General features: G+C 46.2%; 1 long non-coding RNA gene across 1 annotated transcript in view; it reads left to right on the forward strand.

Annotated features, from left to right (window-relative positions):
* Window positions 1–831: 831 nt before the first annotated feature.
* LOC138688144 (uncharacterized) overlaps window positions 832–18,963 on the forward strand; it is a 111,960-nt gene continuing 93,828 nt past the window's right edge. The window contains exon 1 of the long non-coding RNA XR_011327196.1: window positions 832–932. This is a non-coding gene — a long non-coding RNA (uncharacterized lncRNA). The remainder of the gene's footprint in view (window positions 933–18,963) is intronic.

Raw genomic sequence — 18,963 nt, forward strand, 5'->3', positions numbered from 1 at the left:
GGGGAAAAGAGTCGGGAAGATGGGGAAAGCAATGTGAGATAGAAATGGCAGAGCACAGGGGTGAGGGAATGAGAGGAACTGAAATGGCAAGGGGTGGGGAGGAAAAAGGGACGATATGTGTGGTTAACCAGCAGCATTCACATTTGAAGATTATCAAGCCTGTCATATAATACTCTTAACTAATTTGGCCATTTCTAAAAGCACTGTTGCCTTCCATGTGCATGGGCTGTAGGGAGAGGAGGTGGTTCAGCTCTCAGGCAAGGCAAGATCTGATTGCTGGCCAGGCCTGGAAAAGTATTTTATCTAAAGCACCCACAAGGAGCTTCTTCAGGGGTAGATGCAGCACAGGTTGCCACCCAGAAGAAGGTACTAGACCACACTGGGATTTTCCTCCTCTTCTCTCCTATTGAGAGACAGTATTTCCAGTGTTATGTGAGAAAGAAGACATATTCCCAGCTGCCAGCAAGGCACCGACTTTGTCCATGTTTAAACGCTCAAGAAAAACAGAGAACAAGTCTAAATGTAATGATACAGGAGGAAGTTGGGCTGAAGAACATCAAATCAGCAAATTAGACTGAAAACCTGCAGATGGTCCCTGTGCTAGGTTTTACTACTGCTGTGTTTTGTGTTGGGAATGTGGTTAAGAGCCTTGCAGGCTCAAGCTATGAGATGGAAGTTTAAAAACAGAAATAGGCTGGGTGGTGGGGCTAATCGAAGAGAGCCTTGTGAAGGCAACATGAGCCACACGACAGGTTACGAGATGCTGCTGTGCTTTGGGAACGCACAGGGTAATTTGTTCTGTTATTGAACCATCCCGTGCATCTCCTCCGGCAGGTCCATCGCTGATCGCCGGGGACCCGGGGAGAGGATGAGCCTGGATGCCTCAGTGTGGGCAGGTTGGCGCAGAAGAGGCAGCGGTCCTTCCTGCACAGGTAAGATGCTGCCTCACCTGAGATCACAGCATGTGGGTGAAGCTTTCGCTGCTGGAGATGATGATTTGCACATATGACTTTGCATTTCAAAGCCTCATTCTCCCCCTCTCTTACCAATGAAAACTGGGAGTAATTGTACACATTGCAGGAAAAAATTCATTTTATTCCCAGAGGTGTAAATTAATTGATTCAGCCCAGGAAAAAGACCTCGGCACTGTTACAGCCAGCTCCCTGAAGGCATCTCCTCAGTGTGTGAGTCTGATCAAAAATGCAAATAAGATCTTAGGAGGAGTAAAGGATGGGAAAGGATGGAAAGCAATAAGGAAATATAATATTGTCATAATGTAAATGAGTAGTGCTTCCTTCTCTGAATACAACACAAAATAATGACTTCTGGTCCCCAAAATGGTCTTGCAATTCTGCTGGGTGTGCAGAGCAGAAGGAAAATAGTGATTGGAGGCTGGAAAATCTCCCTGTCAGGGCAGCATGAATGTCTGAGCACCAGGCTGACATGATGCACCAGCCCCAGAGCAGGAGAATTGAAATCCTGCATCTACTGAAAGGGCTTTGGTGATGTGAAGCAGCTTACTCTGAGCTCCACACTTGTGGGCAGTCGCTGACTGTCAGCTCTTCCTTTTCTGGGTGGCTGTGGAGACTGTAGCCTGATGTCAGGGCTGCCTGGGAACAATAGGTGTCAAGAAGGGATTTAGCCTTTCCCCTGTCCTCATCCATGACTTGCTGATTGTGTTTTGGGTCCCTTTAGATTATTAAATTTCAGAGACGGACCCCACTGGTGCATGTCCTGGCACTGCTCTCTTGGGCTGGGGTTAGTGTAACTGCTCGTGTGGGCTGGGTTGTGCTGCCCACTGGATTTGGAGGTGGGAGAGCACTTTTTTCTCTGTACCAGGCAGGGAATATGGGTGAGGTTTTTGTTGTCTTCCATAGAGCTGTATTTATGGGCTCTTCTGAATCAATGGGGACTACTATTCTTTGGTGGCCAGACCCCAGTCTGTTTGTGATGTTCTTGCTCTCTCCTCCTTTGGCATGTTTTTGCCATGATTTCTGGTCTTCTAATGCAAGTCTTCAGCTTGGCAGAGGTGCATGAGGAAGTGTTTTGTGGTGGGTTGTGTTATGAAGAAGAGGTGGTCTTTGGGATGATCCGTAGTATGTTGTTTTAGCTGCCCCAGGTTGAAGCAGTTATTTAGGCAGTCTGTGATAAGAGATGACCATCTCAGAGGGAAGCATTCCTCCTGGGGGGCCCTGTCTCTTTGTAGCTAGTAAGGCAGCCTGGATGACTGCAGCAGACTCACTAGATAAGATGTGGAGAAACTTCATCTCAAATGAACTCCAGTGCTGCTGGGTTCCCAGCTGCTATGGCAGATGGGACTGGGAAAGCTGTGGGCTTGTAGCTGACTGTGGAGGCTGTCGGAGCAGTGCCCTAAAAACTGAAAGCTTTGACTTGCAAAGCTCTGAGAAATGGGTCCTTTTTGCATCTCAAATCGAGCACCCAACCACACGGTACACTTTGGATTTTAATTTGACTGTGCCTCAGTTCCCCATCTGTACAAGAATAATTCCACCCTTCCTTGCAAGGGCTGCTGTAAAGCAAATTAATGTTTGCAAACCACTCGGATACTATGATAACAAATGCTTTGAAAGCCCAGGAGAAAATTAATAGCTCATTATTTAGACCAGGACTTCAATAGCATGCCATACACAGGACACAGGGCTACATATTGAATGATGAGGATAAAGAAAAATATTGAATAGCTGCTCATTAAGAGAGCACTTTCTGTCTGGTGTGCAAAAGGGGGCTTTTTCCTGCAGAAAAATTGGTCCATGCTCATATTATTACAACGTGTGTTGTGATGCATCTATGCAAGGGGACTGGGCTTCGGTTATCTGTGCAGTCCAGTTTCCAGCATTTTTTAAGTGCTTGACTGCAACCTGACTGCTCCTTTAACACTGGGGTTGGCTTTAATATATAGCAAAGAGATAAAAGTGCCAGTAGATGGCACTCAAGAATATGGAGCATCATTCCCGGGTGTGTAAGACCAATAAAATGTGTTGTTGTGTACCACAAATGGCTTCCTCCGTGCAGCTTTTTATCGGCTCTTTTTTCTACCTTTTTCTGGCCTGGAAGTTTGGTGCACAGAGCAAAGGAAAAACCAAGTGCATGAAGCAGCAGACGTTGTTAGGTGGTCTGTGTGCTCTTCTCTGATCTCAATTTTGTTTCTACCCTTTGGGTTTAAATTACTTAGCCTAGAAATCCTGGGCCATGCTCTCCTCAGCTGACCCTTTTTTATGCTTTGCTTACAGCTTGTCTGTAAAATGAGATGAGAACTTAATTTGAAAGCTGAAGTTAATTGACCTAAATAAACTAAGAGCCTTCTGTTGGCTTTATGGTGAAAAAACCCTGCATAACCCTAGCTTTCCTCCTTAAACATACTACAGAACAGAATGGTTTTCCTGGTGCATTTTCAAGCTGCTGCTGTTTACTAACAGTTTTGTGGCAAAGTATTGTCTAGAGAGCCCCACAATCAGAAAGCTGTTGCGCTCGGTGCTCATGTGCAGAGATGGGGAGGCTGTACCAACCTGGAGCAGCTTGGTTTGACTGGGAAAGATGGACCGGGGTACTGAATCAAAATCAGGAAAGGGTCTGGCTGTGTGTGTAGAAAGCAAGCCCTAGAGCTGTGGGAAGGTCTCTTCGCATCTGCTTTGATGCTCGAGTTGGCCCCAGAGCAGAGCCCTTTGCAGCCAGATTTCCTCACTCAATGTGTGGTGTTGCAGAATTGACAAAGGCAGTTTTGAGCTGGGCTGTCACAAAAGTGAGGGATGCCTTGTCTGGAGGTGACCCAGTGCTAGCTGGGGCAGGTGTTGGAAAAGCATCTAGTTTTGCAAATGCAGCCTAAGCCTGACCTTTAAGATCTGTGATAACTCTTCTGATCTGTGATACCATCTCCCTGCTGGGAGTGCAACCTCAGGTTGCCACCTCCTCTGCTCTCCCCAGCCACAGCTACCCCCTGGCTCTCCCACTAGGTCTCACTGGCATGCTGTCTGAGCTCTGGTTTGAGAAAATCAGTCCTGGTATGACTGCACAACTCTAATTACCCTGGGCAAGCAGATGCTCTTGTGCTAGTTTAGCTTGATTCAGTACTACCTGAAACAGCTGAAACCAGAATGAGGATGACTGTGTCCATACCTGTACCAGTGCAGTGATTTAAAATGCTTTTTGGCTGCATTCATGCTATTTTTCTAATCCAGACAAATCGCTGGGCTAGGCTGAAGGATGCTCTTCTGGGAACTGCAGAGAAGAGGATGAGAAGATAAAGGGCACAGCATTAGCCTCCAGCTCAGCTCCTCGGAAAGCATTGGCTGTGGACCTGGGCTCTGGGCATTGGGTAGGGATGGGAGACCTTGGTTTCACCTCTGAGTCTGCTGGAAACCCGTCTTATGAGGTTGGTCAGAAAGGAGTTAGCCACTTCCCTTCTCTGTGCTGCAGTTTTCCTCTTGTAAAATAGTTTTGATGCTAGCCTGTTTCCTTTGTGAAAGCTATTGCAGCCCTGTGAATGAAATTTCCCTATTTTACACATTCTTCAGGTGATATACTCAGGTGGGGGGGTGACACTCAGAATGAGACAGTAAAATGAGATCACGGATTTATATCCAAAATACAGACGTGTTCGGGTATGACATTTCAGAAACGGGTTTGTTTTCGGCAAACCCTCTGATCTTTAGATAGCTCGCAAGAACGGGGGTGGGAGTGGGCAGCTACCGGCTCCTGCCTGCGGCTCTGGCGGTGGGAGCCCTCTTGTGGCAAACGCTGGGGATGCCTGAGATGCTGGAAACGTGTTGGCTTGGAGGTAGGGTCAGAATGGATAAACTGATTTAAAAAAAAACCTCTATCGAAATATAGACGTGTGTCCAGGAATGACCAATTCAACAGAGATTTGCTGTTTCAAAAGCCCTCCTACAGTGCAATGCAATAATGGCAAATGACATTGCTTTGTTTGGGGGAAGTCGCGTACTGTCGAAGAATTGCCAATGCACTTCTAAGCTAGGTGGGAGAAGAGAATTGTAGAGTATCTGGAGTTTGAGGGCACCCATGAGGATCACAGAGTCCAGCTCGTGGCTCCACACAGGGCAACCTAAAAGTTAAACCATGAACCCAAGAGCGTTGTACAAGTTCTGCTTGAACGCTGTCAGGCCTGAGGCCATGACCACTTCCCTGGGGAGACCTTTCTAGTGCTTGACCAGCCTCCCAGTGAAGAGCTTTTTCATCATAGCCAATGTGAACTTCCCCTGCTGCAGCTTTAAGCCATTCCCTTGCATCCTATTATTAGACACCAGAGAGAAAGATCAGCATCTTCCTCTCCACTCTCCCCCATGAGGAAGTTATAGACAATGAGGTCACCCCTCAGTCTGCTCTTCTCTAAGCTGAGCAAACCAAGCATCCTCAGCTGCTCTTCATGAATCATGCCCTTTAGTCCTTTCACCATCTTTGTTGCTCTCCTTTGGACACATTCTAATATTTTTATATCCTTCTTGTGGAGTCCAAAACCGCACACAGCAGGTGAGGCCACACCAATGCTGAGTATAGTGGGACAATCACTTCTTTCGGCTGGTTAGCTATACTGTGCTTAATGCACCCCAGGATACAGTTGGTCCTTTTGGCTCCTGGGGCATATTGTTGACTCATATTGAGCTTCCCATCAACCAAAACCCCCAGTCCCCTTCTGCGGGGCTGCACTCCAGCTTCTTGTCCCTCAATCTATGTGTACATCCAGGTTTACACAGTCTGAGGTGCAGAATCTGGCATTCATTACATTTCATACAGTTGGTGATTGCCCAGAGCTCTAACATATTAAGATATCTCTGTAAGGCCTCTCTACCCTTGAGGGAATCAACTGCTCCTCCTAACTTAGTATCATTGGCAAGCGTACTTAGTGTGTGTTCAACTCCTGTGTCCAGGTCATTGATTAAAAACACTGAAGAGCATGGGCTCTAAAAGTGAGCTTTGGAGAAGAACACTATTGACTGGCCACCAGCCAAGTGTTACCCCACTTACTACAACTCTTTGAGCCTGACCCTTCAGCCAGTTGTATTGTGTACATGTCTAGCTGTGTGCTGGACATTTTGTCCAGAAGGTTACTGTGAAAGACAGAATCAAAAGCTTTGCGGAAATCCCCAAACCCCACAACGACTGCCCTCCCTTTGTCCACTAGGTGGGTAATTTTTTTATAAAAGGATATTAAGATAGTGTAAGGCATGACTGTCCCTTCATGAACAGATATTGGCTTTGACCAATGACTGCATTGTCTTTCAAGTGTTTTTCAAAACTCCTAAAATAATCTTCTCCATAATTTCACCAGGCACCAAAGTGAGACTGACAGGCCTATAATTACCAGGGTTGTCTTTCTTGCCCTTCTTGAAAATTAGAATAACATTTGCTAGCTTCCAGTTGACTGAGACCTTTCCAGGTTCCCAGGAACATCGATAGATAACTGTGAGAGGTCTCACAATAACATCAGCCAACGCTTCAGCACCCTGGGATGAATCTCATCAGGCCCCATCGTCTTATGTGCATTCAGTTGCAGCAGCAAATCCTACACAAGGTCAAAGTCAGCTGGGACCCTATCGCCCCCCCAGTCACGATACTCCAACTTGGGGCTCCAGGCATCCCAAGGTGCATCGCTGCTGTTAAAGATAGAGGTGAAGAAGGAAATAAATGTCTCTGCTTTATCTTCATCCCTATTTGTGAGGTGGCCAACCCCATCAAGTAGCAGACCAATGGCTGGTGTTTTGGGAGAAAGCAAGTGCAGAGCCCCAGTGTGAAAGAGGTTGTGAGGATGCATTAAGCTAACCTGCCGGTCTGCTCAAAAAGCTGGGCCAGGACTGATACCTGTTGCTGCAGGGAGATGTCCCTGCAACAGTAATTGAAATAATTACAGCCCACTGTAACAGAGGGGAAATCGCTGGCCGGGGAATGTCGTGTGAGCTAGGAGTAGAAAACAGATGTTCCCCACTACATTTACTCTCTAAGTGAAAGTACAACAGATGCAAAACAGCATTAAAATGGTAGCAAGGCTGTAAATACAGTTTCTAATTACTGCACCAGGTAATGTCAATTGCAACAATCCAGATTTCTCCCAATGATGCTCTGCAAGCAGGTGGGATGTATAAAGTCTTTTAAAAGATGGATTTGTCGGGGTGTTTTTCTCCCCCTTTAATGCAACGTATATAAGCTTGCTCACTTAGGGCAGCAGAGGAGAGTGTCCCAGCCTTTCTGCCTGGTGTATCTTTGGTACATGATGCTGAGAATAACCAAGGACATGGGAACAGAGCATTAAATGCAGAGATCTGGAGATGGGGAGAGGTGGGTGGAGGAAGCTGCCTAGTATGGGAATAGTGGGAGTGGGAGGGGAGAGGAAGAAGCAGAAATGAAGAGCTACAAGAGACAGTGTGAGTGATGGGAGGAGAAAATAGTGCTGAGCGGGGTGGCCCCAGCTGACTTTTCTTAAAAGTTACAACATTTGCTATGGAGAGGAGGGATTCAGGATCCTCCGGGCTCTGGCAATGCCTGAGTCACCTTGGTGGTGGTATAATAAAGGGTAATGGATGGAAATATTCCCCCCTGGTTCTCTGCTGACCACTCTGTTGGTCAGTCTGATTTGGGGTTTATAAACCTGCTAACCACAGAGGCAGCTCAGCATCTCTTACACGTTAATAGCACTGGAAGTTTCCTCTGCACGTTGTGGAGTCCCCCCTCTTCAATTTGGGGCATGCAAGTGTGAAGGAAGTTGGTTTGCACTTTGTTTCTTTCTTCTAAAACAGGAATTGCTCTTTTTTTCCAGAGGTGATTTGTTTTGGAGGGGGTGGGAAAGATAAGTTGTGTCAGGATGGTGTCATTTTTAAGGTGGAAAGGCCTTTTCAAAGATTGTAGCAGCTCTTCCTGAAGCTGGGAGGATTGCGACTGCCCAGGTCCATGTGAGCCATAGCTCTTCCAAATTTCCTCTTGGCTCTGGGATCTGCCTCCTCTGGAGTCATAGCTGTTGGGTGTTTCACAGCTCCAGATTTGACCTTTCCTGGGGCTGGGTGTTGGCTGTTAGACATTCCCCATTAGCATCATCCTGCTGGGACTGGGGGCTTGTGGAGGGACCTGAGCCATGGAGCCAACCTGAGACACAATTCGGGGTGGAATACCAGCAAGGCCATGGGATACCCTGGAAAAGACATGTACGTTAGCACAGTCACGCCAGTGTTTGCACTAACAGCCTGCCTGGACTGAGCAATCACTCTTCTAACGGAGAGCTGATTGGTGATTCCTGCATTGCTTTAGCAGGTTGGGCATGTTTCATGGAAAAATATGGATTATAAAGAGATATTTGGAGCCTGAATATATCATGAAAGTAAGAGAGAAAAATCTATTTCCTTCTTTTTCCTTCCTGTAAGCACTCCTCCAGCTTCGTTGCTCTATCTGCTGTTGGTGGCTGCTGGGAATAACTTGTAGGCACTGAAGTGAGAACCTTCAGGATAGTCATATATTACACACAAGCGTGAAGATCAGTGCCTGCCCCAAGTTTATTTCAGATGTTGTTGTGTATTACAGGTATTTCTGAAGCTGATGCTCAGCTTCTCTTTGTGCTCCAGAGCCTCCTTGACCACTCATCTGCCCGCAGCCCTTCGTGCAAAGCTGGAGAGGCAGAAAGCGCTGGCCGCCCCCTTGGAGCGTGCAGGGAAGGACAGTTGCCTTTTGCTGCGTGCATGTACTGGGAGAGCTGTAATACAGTCACAAAACAGAAAATCCCCCTCTCTCCCAATCAAATTAGGAGGAGAGAGCAGGAGAAGGTGCATTAACTAATCAAACTGTGATTTCAAATTGATTATTGCAAATTGGCAACCATAACAATTCTCCTAATGGCAGTGATTTAAAAATAAAAAATAACAAAAATAGAGCCTCCGTTAGGAACTGCGCTAACCCGTCCTTGCTGGCGGGCGAGGGCTGACTGTACATCGTGGCCCTTGCACAGGGCTCTCTCCGTGGCTCAGGAGCCTTGGATTAGCCCCTAATCTGGGTGGTGCGGGAGCAGACGCTTGGCTTGCTGCTGGTTCTGCCCTCGTCCACCATGGCCTGGCATGGTGCTGGTGTGGCCGGTGGTAGCAGGCAGCCTTGCTGTGGGGAGTGCTGCCTTGCTGATGGCAGGCGTTTCTGGTGCCTGGATGCGGGCAGTGCACCTTCCTAGCAGTTTCCCTGGCAACCAAGTCATCCTGCCAGCAGCCTGCAATGTCAGAAAATAAAACAAGATGACACCACAGCTCCTCAAAAGAAAAAAAACCCCAAAAAACCCCAAACCCCCAACCCCAAAAAAACAACCCCCCCCAAAAACCCCAACAATCTGATGCATCCTTTCCCCCACCCCAAACTGGTTGGCCCCTTCTTCCCAGCTCCTACCCTGTGTTTTTGCAGGCTGTCTGGGCATGCCCTTGTACAGGGAGGAGCAGAGAGCACTGTACTTTGAAGACTGCCAGTCAGTTCAGGCAGATGCTGGAGGGCTGGGAAGCTGAAAAATGGCTCCTACGTGAGGTGGGAGCATGGCCCTGGCTGGATGTCGGGCAGGTTCCTCCACGTTTCCTCCCTGGTCAACCGAGCAGTTTGGCTGTGTGTGTTGGAAGCACCATGGGGAAAGGAATTTGAAGGCACCTGAACTGCCTCAGATCCTGATTTTGGTACAGATACCACCAGCAATATTTCCCTACTGCCACAAATACGATGTAAGTGTCCCTCACTTTTTGGGCTTCTCACTCTCCTGTTGTCGTGGCCATCCTCATGGGGCCTTTGTGCTGCCTTCAATGGACCCGAGACCTTCTCACAAAAGGGCTTTAGCTGAAGGCTGGTTCACAGATGGCGAGCATGCTGGCCGTGTGTTTCATGGAGTTACATGGTCTTGTTTAGTGGTGGCGTGATTAGGAGCATCTCCCTAGAAGGTGTACAAGATGGGTACGTGTATTAGTGGTCCACCTGTGTTTTTTGTGAAACTAACCCCGCTTGCTGCCCATAACAGTAGGTCCCAACTCTTTTGGAGGCAATGAGTTGACCTTGTTGGACAAAATAGTAGATAATCTTCCTGCTTTGTCTCTACTTCTTTTGAGCTCTTGCCTGAGCAAAATATTTTACTCTAACAGTGCTAGTACAAAATCCAGAGCAGGCATTTTTCACCCTGTATTTCTCTCCAGCTTTGTGATAGTTCTTCCAAGCATATGAGCTCCTACAGGTTGTGAAAAGTAGCTCTGGAGACTAAACATGACTGATAACAAATTAAATAAATTAAAGCCATTTACCTGTTTTGAACAATATACAGCTACTTTCTTTGATTAATCCTCATGGCCCTCCTACTTTGAGCAATGCAAAGACAAGGCAGGATTATTTTTTGGATCCATATGATGGGTCATCAGAAAGACATCTCCCAGATACAACTGAACGTGTAGGGACTAGAAATCTTAGAAAGTGGGATAGTGAGCTCTGTAGTGGAATCTGTTGCTCCTAATAATACCTTCAGGGCTGGACACGTGTGTATGTGTGGGCGCTTGCAAAGATGCTTAAACCAAATACTGTCAGGGAGTCTTGTTTCTCAGGCCATACTGTCTTCCTCCCCTCCCCCCCCCCCCTTTTATTTTTTTTGGTCTAGTAATACAAAGCATCTGTCTGCAGGCCTGTTAGTCTGATGACTGTGACCAGCCCTGTGTTCCTTTTCTGAAGTGCTTGGACAACTCCTGCAGATTTTATAAGGAATCTTGCTCATGTACCTAGTTCCCTAGTGAAGCAAGACAAGGCTTTCCTTATGTTATAAACAGTCCATCTCACTACTACTTCATCTCACATAAAACCGAACTTCTAATTGCTATAACAGTTTTCTCCAAGGCAGTTTGTCTCCCAAACTTAACATTACACTTGCAAGAGTAAAAACCTCATGGCTTCTTCTTTCCATGGGAGGCATGGGGTGAAACTAGAGATCTACTTGGTTGCACATGTTGAGTAAACCAGTGTTTGTCAAACGTGCTTGTAAAATTTGTTTCTCTGTCTAAAGCAGTCTTGCTTTGATATCAGCTTCTTCTTTGATCTTCTTTAGATCAAATTCACTTAACTGGTACAGTTGTGTTTGGGAACAGAGATCCTAGTTTCATTTGCTACTGATGCCTCTGTTTATATCTCATTGGCTTTATTAATCCAGGAGCTCATAATCATGAGTACTTGTACCCATGTTGCCTGATATTCATGCTAACCCATTGGGGTTGAATATAATCACCTTCTCTTTTGATTACCATAACCATTTGATAACCTAGCTGTTCCCAGCAGTTGGAGAGGTCTTATCACTGTTCTCGAGGGAGTTTGTTCCTCTGGCTCAGGCACACCTATCTAATGTCAAGAAGATAATTTCTATAGAGAGGCTTATCCTGTTTGTACAGGGCAAGTCCTGGGACTATAAAGTTACCAGGTAGGTACGGTTGTTTGTCTCTGTACAAGCAAAATACTTCTAAGATGGCTAAACCCTGGCTGCTGTCCTTGTCTGATTATGTTGAGGGGCACTTGGGGGGCCCCATCCTCTCCTTTCCTTGGGTCCATGAGTGGTCACAGAGGCCTGGAGATCCTCTGTCTTGTTGCCCTCCTCAACCAGAAAGGGAAAATGGCATCTCTTAAGGGAAGGCAAATTAACTGGTTTGCTGACCTGCTTCTAGTTATACATGTCCAGCTTCTAATTCTCACTTTGAAAAGACCAGACGATTCTTCCAATCATCTCCCATCAAATGCTATCACTTAGTTTTCACACAGCTCATGAACTATGCCCTGCTCTCTGGCGTAGGCTCGTGCATGCTGCCTCCTGAAGCTCTTTGCCCTTGTAAGTGAAAAAGTAAGGAGGCAGACTTGTGGGGAGCAGTCAGTCCTGGGAAAGTGGCTAACGGTGTCATCACCACTTGTTTTTCCTTTTTCTTGTATTCTTTTTCTTCTATGGCTGTAGAAAGAAGGAAAAAAAATGAAGGAAAAGAGAAAAGATGTGATGGAAAATCTGAAGTAATAAATGTAAACTTCTCTGCATGAATGAGGAAGTATGGGAAGTATAGAAAATATTTAGGAAAATTTCAAAATAGTGGTTTTCTCTGAATGCAGAAAACAAAACCCAGCTTCTTTATATTGTGTGTGTTACTTTTTCTGTTTTTCTACTAGCTCCATTAAAACCTCAATAATATACACGAGTCCATTAAAGGTTTTCAAGATGAAACCAAGTTTGGTCATTATCACTAAATGGCTCTTTGGTGGGCTGTATAAAAAGAGTGAATGGTCTCACTGTGATTCTTAGTGGAAACATGCCCAAATTGCAAAACCAAGATTTCTGCTGGCCTTACATCAGGACTAACGGATGCTGCAGAGAATGAGAGTGAGTTTCTGACTCTTTTGCTGGCCTGTGCTAACACCCTGTTTTCAGGACTAGTTCTGCCCCAGGCATCGAGGAGGCAGCAGCTCTGGAATCCTTTCCTGGGGCAATTCTTCCAATTTTAGTTCTGGAGATCCTCAGGGGAGTCTGCACTGCAGCTGCTCTTGCTGCTCCCGCAGAACTCTCCTGGGAGTCGGAGCCCAGCAGCTTTCATCTGCACTTAAGTCAGACTATTACTATATGTTTTTTTTAAACCTGCACATCTCTTCCATGAATACAGAAAGGCTGATGTGTACAGCATTTCTGGCAGTCTTTTGTCTCTCATGCTTCTGTTAGGACTCTCTTGCCTGCAAACTATTTCAAGTGCTAAACCTTCCCTTCAAGTTGGCTGCAGCCAGCAGGACTCGACTCCCCTGTGGGCAAAACCTTGGTGATACTTAACTGTGCTCCCCAGCAGCATGATGCAAAGCCCATTCATCTTTCTACTGATCGAGGAGACCCCAAATGGGTGTAGAGGACTGACTGACTCTTGGAGAAAGTTTTTATGTTGTACAAGACCAATTCCTCTGTCACTTTGCCTATTAAGAAGATGGGGGAGCCAAATTTAGACCTGAGAATGAGGCTTGCTCTATGGGAGAGCAACAAAGCCAACTCTGTCTCTTGGAAATGAAAAACAGAGGGAGCAAAAGAAGAGGTTTGCTGGATCTGGCAGTTTATACTGTCATTTTCCTTGGTCTATCGCCAAACAGATACAGTCTGTGCTTGGGGAAAACAAGGGGATGAGTCAGTCTTCTCCACTCAGGTTGTTATAGGCACCTCTTGCAGGCTCTAATTTAGACTCTGCTTAGTGGATTTGAGCTCTCAGTTCCACAATGTCTTACTGGTCATGAAAGAACAGGTCTTTGACCATCGGGTCTGGCCATCTTCACACAGTCAAGGCAAGTCCAGTCCATTAGAGGCTTAGCGGACATGGGAAATTAAAATCTCCCTCAGCTGACCTCTGGGAGAACTGCCCATCTTTGAGCCAAAGGAGCAGCCAAATTCCCTGTTAAGGGGTCTTTGCTCTCAGAAGGGATTTGGCATTGGGTCAGTAACAGAGGAATGTCTTGCACGTGTGGCTCATGCCGTGCTTGGCTTCTTGCGCAAAGAGCATGGGGAGGATGAGGATGCACAAGGGTGGGTTCTGCGGGGCTGTTTGCCTACCCAGCTACAGTTCGCGGTACCACTGCTTAGCCGTCCAGTATCACAGGCAGGTTTGGTTTTGCAAGCATTTGGGGTCTCTGCAGTGCAGTGATCCGAAAGCATTCTAATGGGGCAGCTGGCCCTGCCCAGGGCCTCTCTGCAATGTTGCTGCATATTGCTTTCCCTTTTAGGAAAAATGTCAAGAGAGTTAAAATCCAGGAGGGATTTCTTAGAGATTTTCATGCAAGCCGATAAGCCAGCAAGGCTACCTAAGAAATGCAACCTCACAGCTGAGTCATGTTGCTGTATTCAGGTCATGTTGGACACAGCCATTGCACTTCTGAACTGTCACCCTGATGGGCTCTAGAGGGATCAGTGCTCACATTTTTGCAGAGGGGAACGCTGCCCAGGCCTTGCAGTAACAGCTATTGCAGTGTCCTTGTAGCTGATTCTTTTCTTGCTAAGAAGGAAGAGCAATTTTCTTTTAATAATGTCCCTGTTACATTTTAATGGTAACCAGCTGATACGAGGTATAGCATGGACCTGTTAGGATGTTGGTTGCCTGCACAACCTAAGCCTGTCTGGCAAGCCTTATGAAAAGCTCACTGAATAAGTATCCTTGTAAATTGGAAGAGCGGGAGTAGGTCTGTGTGCTCGGTGCCCACTGAATGCAATAGTGGTGGGTGTGCTCAGACTGCATGGCTTTATGTGTCTGCAGAAGTACTGGTCTGTTGTAAACAAGGGAGTCAATCCTGAGGCTTGGTCTATGTGGAAATTTTCCAGACTTTTTCATCTATTGCTCATAAAGTTTTGATGAATACATTGTGATCCAGAGAGTTGCTATTCTCTGTGTCATGCAGTAAGTCAATGTAACAAGGGCAAAGTTCCTGCCTGGCCAACCTGCTTAGAAAATGTACCCATTTCTTTTGAGATTAGTGTGCTTTCTCTGAGCTTTTCTTTTTCATATATACAGTTGTAGTTGCTTGTGGATGGAAATAGGAAATTATCTCATACAGTGTATGATTTAAAAAAAAAAAAGTAAGAAAAAAAAAAGTTGCATTTCTTCATTGCCAGCAGAGAACTTTATCTTGCATATTGAATTGCAAATAGCAATTCCAATGGAGTTACAAAAAATAATTTTCTAAGCTTAGTTTCTGCTGAAAAGCAGGTCTGAATGCAAGTTGTTGTTTTAATTAACTAGGCGGTTTGTAATCAATTCTACCCTGGCAGGGATGAAAGTGGCTAGTCCAGTGTCATAATTGTGAAAATACTAGTAGGAAATTGTCCCTATACCCAGACAAAAGAATTCTCCTCAAACACACACTCATGTCCAAAGCTAATTTGAATGCTAAACCCAAAAGATATTAAGAGTTTTTTTGATGTTTTGCTCTTATTTGGACACTTGTGCTGTTTAACTCTGTAACTACCTGTTTGTTATTTGGCTGAATTAAACACTGCTGCATCTGTTAGCATATACAAGAGCTTAGTAATACAATCAGGCACTAATGCATTCATTTTCTACTTGACTGCTCATTCATTGAGATGTTAGTACATAAGAAGAATATGATCAGGGTGGCTGTGGGATGAACTAATCAATTCATAATGAATAATCCAAAAATACAGATGTCTGAGGGAGATGTCCTCAGCACAGACTGAATTTAGCAGAACCAGAGGAGAACAGCTGGAGGAGACCCCAGCAAGGTGGGATGTTCAACCCTGAGCTAAGATGCCACCACCTCATTTCCCAAAAAGCCTCGGGCAGAACTTACCAGGAGTCAGTTCAAAAGCTGCAAATTAGGCCCATCTGGAGCAGCCTTCCACTGCACACAAAACCCAGTGACCTTTGCTGAAGCTGCAGAGATCTTTATTTGTGAGGGCTGAGTGCTGGTAGGGGAGAGCTGCCAGGGTTTCCTCAATGACAACCGCTCCTTTCTGTTTGCCTTTCCTCATCCCAGCCCTTGCCAGGAATTTGTCATCTGTGGTTTTTTTTTTTTCTGGTTCTGAGCCACTTGCTCTTACTGGTTTTACTTTAGCTTCTCTCTTAGGAGTTAGTTATTACAGATAGTTCTGCATAATCTTTCTGACTGCAAATAACAACACTGAGCCAAGGTATGGTCCTGTGGCTGGGGTCCATTTTAAGCCAGGGTGGGCTTCAGAGGTGGATAAAAACACTTGTACAGTGATAGGAGCAGGTGCAGGTTGCTTACATCTGTGTGTCTTGAGCAAGAGCAGCGGTTTTGAGCCATTTTTTTTTTGCAGTTAGCAACTCTCATCATAGAATCATTTAGGTTGGAAAAGACCCTTAAGATCATTGAGTCCAACTGTTAACCTAGCACTGCCAAGTCCACCACTAAACCATGTCCCTAAGCGCCACATCTACACGTCTTCTATATATCTCCAGGGATGGTAACTCAACCACTTCCCTGGGCAGCCTGTTCCAATGCTTGACAACCCTTTTGGTGAAGAAATTTTTCCTAATATCCAATCTAAACCTCCCCTGGTGCAACTCAAGGCCATTTCCTCTTGCCCTATCGCTTGTTACTTGGGAGAAGAGACCAGCCCCCACCTCACTACCACCTCCTTTCAGGTAGTTGTAGAGAGCGATAAGGTCTCCCCTCAGCCTCCTTTTCTCCAGACTAAACAGCCTCCATTCCCTCAGCTGCTTCTCACAGGACTTGCTCTCTAGACCCTTCACCAGCTTTGTTGCCCTTCTTTGGACAAGGTCTAGCACCTCAATGTCTGTCTTGTAGCGAGGGCCCCAAAACTGAACACAGTATTAAAGGTGCAGCCTCACCAGAGCTGAGTACAGGGGGACGATCACTGCCCTAGTCCTGCTGGGCACATGATTTCTGATAAGAGCCAGGATGTTATTGGCCTTCTTGGCCACCTGGGCACACTGCTGGCTCGTATTCAGCGGGCTGTTGACCAACACCCCCGGGTCCTTTTCTGCCAGGCAGCTTTCCAGCCATTCTTTTCCCAAGCCTGTAGCGTTGCATGGGATTGTTGTGACCCAAGTGGACCTCGCATTTAGTCTTGTTGAACCTCATACAATTGGCCTCGGCCTATCGATCCAGCCTGTCCGGATCCCTCTGTAGAGCCTTCCTACCCTCAAGCTCTTGGATAAGCTCCTTTCTACCCTTGTCCAACTACCTGAAAATGGTCTTGCAATAGGAACTGAGCGGTGCCCCTTTATTGCCACTTTTCAGTAGAAGGCGTGGAGACTTGTAAGGGCTAGGTAATTTCCTGAAGGCTACTTGCACGTGTGCTACATCTGATTAAGGAGTCCTTACTTTTGTCCCCTCAAGTGCCCCTGAATGCTGGCTGCTTCTCGTAGGAGCCTCTTGCTTTTGCAGGACGGTTGAAAGCAACCTTTACTGTGTAAGGTTGGACAAATTATTTGCATGTAGATTTTCATCCCTCTGTTTTGCAAACCTTAGACATCCCCTCTACACTCAGCCTTATTAATACAGCTGGTGTATGTTTTCTTACCCTTGGACTAGGAAATGCTCCTTTTCTTTTCCTTTCAGCACCTCCTTTGTTCCTATAGACAAGAATGTCATCTGGGTTACTCTGACTTGAAAGTAGATGTGACTAGAACTGGTTCCCTTCTTGAGTCTTGCCATGTCCTGGATTTCTTGGGTACATCAAAGACCAGGACTGCTACCTTACAGACAACTCCCATTTCTTACATATAGGAGTGCTGCATCCCAATCTGTTGGTTCAGTCCCAGAGAAGGGATATGGCAGCAGGTAACCTTCTGCCTTTGTTTCAAAACAAAATAAGATTCACTCTGGGAATGGGTCTTTTGATGTCCGGGAGCAGTTCAGTGATCCTGTTGTGTGGAATGATTCCCACTGACAGAGATCATTGTGGAAGATGGTGAGGTGATTAATGTGTCCTTGTGATTAACCCCAAAGTGATGCGCGTGTGTGCTGTGTGATGAGCACTGAGGTCTACCCCGCCTGTCTCCCTGTGCGTTATGCCTATAGCAGTATATACTTTGCAGTCTTGGTTTGCTTTCCTAGAGGGCTGTGTTGTGTGATGGGATTATTCAGTTCGGGAGTGAAGGTGGGTTCCTATATGATGCTTCACTCACATTAAACCAAAAGATTTGTAAGCAAATTCCAAGACGACTGAAATCAGAGCAGATGCTTGACGGGTGCATCTGTCCTGCAGAGTGGAGGATGCATGGTCAGGGGAGTCAAGGGCTCAAGGAGGAGAGAGTTGAGAAAGATTTAGTAAAAACAGGGAAAGTTCAGCTTGAGCTGCATGTGTGTCTGTGTGTGCCGGTGCGCCTGCGCATCTCCGTGTGTGGGATTTTTCTTCCCCGTTCTTTCACCGCCAAGGGTTCTTTATTGTCTCTTGCAGGTAGATCACGCATTGCTATAAATTTTCTTATCTCCAGTGCTTTTCCAATTATGGATAACAACAGGAAAGCAGTCATTGGTTTCTAAAAGGTCATCAAGATATAGGGCCCGATTGGGAAGGGGATGACTTATGGAGTTAGCTTGTGTAAATCTGGGGAAGTTTTATGCACAAGTCAGGCACAAAATGTAAGTGAGATTCATAAAAAACAGAGATTTACACTGGCTTCAGTTACTGGAAATCAAAATGGTTATGAAAATTTTCCATTCTCTATATGCCTGTATATGCAGAGAATAAGCTTTAAATGTGTTTTTCAAGTGCCCATGGTGCTGGGGAAGGGCTGTCCTGCCAGCCCTGGGCAATGGACCACTGCCTGTCCAGAGCATGCACAGGCTGCAAAGCAATGGTAAATATGAGCTTCTCACACACCTTGCCTTGCCAGTCACTTAAAGGTGACCTTCTCCATGCATGAGAGGGCAATTCAGTCCCATCTGAGTGCTGGCAGCATCCAGTGAAGGTGATGGTTGGGACAGAGCCACTTCTCAGGTGACATCAGAATTAACGTCACTGTCTCTCTTTACACCCACAAAGTCACTGCTTTATACCCACGGGGCTTCAGTCATTGGATTTGTCAGGTTTGTGTGAGGACGTGAACCTGCCCAGGTCACAGCTGGAGACATCTGGTTTTACATCACCTGCTGTTGGCTGTGACTGCTGCCAGCGACTGGAGGGAGCGTTGGAGAGCAGTGAAGGCTGCAAGCCCTGGAGGCTGTGAGCAGAGGAGATGCTTTAATCCCAAGCTGTGGTACAGGCAGCAGTTACATCCCAAAGGGTTGCTTGCCTTACCCATGTGCTGAAAGTGTCCATCAGCCTCTGTAGTGCAGCCATTGCTGCTGTCAGTGAAATAAGGTGACGGCCTGTTTCCCGTTGGTATAGCAATAGCTTTTGTGCATATACAGCAATGTCACATTGCAAGGCCTGGTTCCATCTTGAGTGGTGCAGCCCATGAGAAGAAGAGTGAAAAATGCCTCTCCTGTTTTATGTCCTGGCCTGTC

The sequence above is a fragment of the Haliaeetus albicilla genome, chromosome 12, assembly GCF_947461875.1.
Source record: "Haliaeetus albicilla chromosome 12, bHalAlb1.1, whole genome shotgun sequence".
NCBI lineage: Eukaryota > Metazoa > Chordata > Aves > Accipitriformes > Accipitridae > Haliaeetus > Haliaeetus albicilla.